This window comes from Lactuca virosa, chromosome 4 (assembly GCF_052849685.1).
Source record: "Lactuca virosa cultivar CGN04683 chromosome 4, Lactuca_virosa_CGN04683_v6, whole genome shotgun sequence".
NCBI classification, from domain to species: domain Eukaryota; kingdom Viridiplantae; phylum Streptophyta; class Magnoliopsida; order Asterales; family Asteraceae; genus Lactuca; species Lactuca virosa.
The window spans coordinates 416892942-416897230 of NC_136429.1; positions in this window are offsets into that span (position 1 = coordinate 416892942).

Below are 4289 nucleotides of genomic sequence, written 5' to 3' on the forward strand. Positions count from 1 at the left end.
TAGTGGGAGCATGATAATTATTGTTAGTGTTGCAAGTTAGCAATGTTAATTATAGAAAACAAAAGTTTCAATTCGTGAGGCTGCAGGGATTGAAAAAGTTGTTTTGCTATAATTAAGGGAGAGGATATACTTCATTTCAGTTCTAAAGGCTTAGATTGAGACCTTAATCATCTTTAGTCAAGAATATATATATATATATGAATTTCATGTTGGATTGGTTCAACTTAAGGAAATTCTATATATTGCGTTCTCAAAATTCGATTATGATTACGACATCCCTCTTCATAGTCAAATTTTGAAAACATAGCAAATAAAAATATTGTAGCAAAAGACTGGTCTAGAATCATGTCTTTATGTGAGACATCATGAATCGTGTACCATTTGCTTTGGGTACAGGATCGATTGCATGTGCTATAATATTTGTCATTTCTAAATTTTTCCAAATGCCCAGAGGCATTAAGAAGGGAAAAGGTCTAGAATTGGATATGACTAAAATGATTAAGCAATTGTCGAGGACAATCTGAGGTTTACCAAAGATTGGTTGCTCAGGAACAGTTGGAAGTATAGTGCTAATTTTGGAAGGACCATATTGACATATTCTGAAAAGAGGCATCTCTTATTCAGAAGTGATAGTCAAAATGAGAATATGGAGTTGTCTCCATAGGTGGAAGTTATCTGTGTAAGATTAGAAAACTTAATGCAAGAAGCATGTCCAAAGCAATGTACTTTGAATATGAGACTTAGTTTCCATGGAGTTGATCTCCATTGGAATACCTTATAATGACTGTTGACAAGTCTTTGTGACTTTGTACATATTCATTACAGGAGGGTCAGTGCATATAAGTTTAAAATCTAAACAGATTTCGATAAATGATAGGAATTTGAAATTCTCACATTTTTCGATAAGGATTTGGGAGTGTGAAATTAGAATCATTGAAATTATGTTCAATTGGTTTATTTCACAAAGTAAGGATCATAGGTGTATGGCAAAGCTATTGTTTAAGAAAAACATAGTGTACATGCTTGGAACATGGGACAACTAGTGTTTTTAATTCAAGTATAAAGTTGATAAAACCGAAACAATGAATAATGAGTAATCAGTATGGTGATAAATAAAAGTGTTTATTTATATTCATAGGGTTTGATACCATATTTGATTGTGTTTCACTTTGCATGTTTTGACTTCCAGAATAACTAATCCGCTCTTCCTGAATGATTAAGTTATTCAAACCATCCACAGTCGGTCATATGTTGGAAGTAGATATGAATCAAGACTGTCATGGGTTGGTTTGTAGAGGTCCAAGTTGGTGGACAAAGTGGTGCTACAACACTCATGAGTGCTCATAAGTTCTGAGTATTGGATTCAACCCGCACTCATTTGAATCACTTCATGGATTTTATCACGAGTGATCATGAGACGATAATATCTTATATTCTTCAAACCTAGAGATATGAGTTGTTACTATGAGTTGGTTATACATTGATTGCACGAAAACACATTTGGTAACTCGATGTTATAAAACGTGCCTTTGTGTATGATTCAACAAGTAGTAGAACAAGCCATATGAGTCGAAGTTTATCCATTCCTTTTACCTTCGGGATAAAAGCGATATCTGTGGGCCCCTCGATGATTTAGCGATGACACATGTGAGTGCTTGGCCAAGCCAGGACTGATTTGATTTGTTCAATCAGTCAGTCATCATAAATCGAAAATCAGGAAACAACAAATGGACAGAGAGAATGAGTATAATCCATGTCTCAGTCCATATGATATCTAGAATGGAGGAATATATGATCCCTTATCTAATGGACAAGTCATTGACAAGGTCAGAGTTCGACAGCGGCTTTAAGAGCTACGATTGCCAGTTAGGTTTTGAAGTCATACTCAATAATAGTTTTAGACTTATCCAAGTGGGAGACTGTTGGATTAATGTCTAAGTCCATAACTATATTTGGTATGTACTTGACCCGACCCGGCATGGTCCATTTGGGTTGCACTTCACCGGCACAATTTATATGGATAGTCTTTTGAGAATAGTATATTTATGATTTATATTAATATATTATAAGTTCTAATATATTAATATGGAATCATATTATTTAATTAGTATTGATCAAGAATTAATTTAGAATTAATTAAGTGATCAAAAAGAACTAATTAAATATGGACTCTTATATATATGGAATGGGCCAAGTTCATTTAGGTTGGGCTAAGCTTTCATGGATGGTCCATGGAGCTTTTAACCCATGGATCCTATGTAAATGAAAGGTCATGGGTATTAGGGTTTACATGGATGTAACCCTAATCCTCCATAATATATAAAGGGGTCCTTGGCTCACAAAATTGGCACAAGTGTGTGAAAATAAGAGTGGGCCGATTTTAGTGTGCATACATATTCTCTCAAGTTCTTCCAAGGTGTTTTGGTGATTTGTGATTCCATTTGAGGCTTCCACACTATTGGGGCTAAGCTCTTAAAGCTTGAAGACATCAAGCTACATCAAAAGGTATGTCATCTAACTAGAACTTTGTAGTATAGGTGCTTTATAATATGCTAGTTAGGATGAAACCTTGGAATAGTTAATATTTGCATGTATAATAGAGAAAACATAGATCCAAGGTTTATAGGGTTGCATGTACACCATAGGAGTGTTAGAATGCTCAAAAACCCAACACTTATGACTTAAAGCATTAAGTGCTTAATGGCAGCCGTGAGGCTAGAGGGTAGTACGTTGGGCGTAGAAGCTAGTACGCGCAGCGTACAAGCCATTAAGCGGGTAAGCGCAACGTACTGCTGAGTACGTCCTGCGTACTCAGCCAGGTTGGGTTTCGGGCTTTGGGCTTCGGGTTTCGGCCATCTGTTTCGGGCCTAGATTCTTGGGCCCTGATGGACCATCAAAGTGATTGTGTTCCGGACTAAATGAAGGATTGGATCTTAGGTTAAGGCCCAATAAGGAGCATGGGCCCAATTTGGAAAATTGGGCCATTCGTGGGCCTTTATGGATCTTATGGTTTTGGACTTTGTGTTTTGGGTCCTGTTGGGCCATCAGGTTTTGGGGTTGATATTTATTTGTGGAGGCCTATTATGGTTTTGAGCCCAAATTGGAAAATTGGGCCATGAGTTGGGTCTTAAGGAATTTTTGGTAATTGGGCCTTGTGGACTATTGGGTTTTGTCACACCCCCGAAACCAGACGGCGGAAACGTCCGAGGGCTCGCGTGACTTAAATTGAATATCATCACAATGAATATACATGAATCATAACATAAACATCACCATGCATCAATACATTACAACTGATATTGTTCACATCCAGTACATTGTTTTAAACATTACACATTCATAACATAAATTGTTCGAGAGTTTTTAAAACATAACATCCTAACGTACTTGATATTACCCTGCAGCTTACCTGTTACCTGAGAATACAAGTTATTTTGAAAAACGTCAACATATGAAATGTTGCTGAGTTCATAAGCAGGGTTGTGATAAAAATGATTTGTGTAGTTTGTAAAACCCAGAAAATCCGATATTTTCTGAAAAGACAGTTGTTTATCAAAGTGTGGAGATCCATAAGTTGATGCATGAATGATTTCAAAACGTGTATAAAAAGGGAGTTTTGTATTATAGTTATAGAAGGACACAAGCGAGTGATGTTGATTTCCTCGAAAAACCGGATGTTTTCCGAATACATAAAATACAGTTACTTCTCAAATTGTTATACTGCCACAATGAATGATTTTGATTACTCTTCCTTGATTATTCGGATGGTATTGGATTAATTAATTTTTGTGAGTCGTTATAACCATGCATAATAATGACTAGTTCGTCTGTCTTGGCTACCTATCGTGCGCCGGGATTGATTTTAAGATTTTGTCACCCTAGACTGGCCGAGTCTAACTGTAGCGAACAGCTGAGGTGTGGGGGAGTCACCCCCGTATAGATCTATACACAAACTCTCGCTCTCCTTCCAGGAGACTTTGATTATAACTACAGACTACGAACGACCCTTGGAGGTATCGCCCGTTATTACTCACTTAACCCAAATAACATTGATTACTATTGATTAACGACCTGAATTTGTTTACTTTGATTACGCATAAGCCTAACAAACGAGGAGAAGAGGAAAACAAAGTCTTGCTACTTTCGTGAGTTATTTCAGGCTGTTGGGTATACGAAGGACACGTTGGTCCATTTCGCATTTGATTACTCGGACCTTACTAGCAGTGCTAGTGGGCCACTAAGGCCCAATAGCACTTAAAAGCCATTGAGGGTCCCTTTAATATGAAATT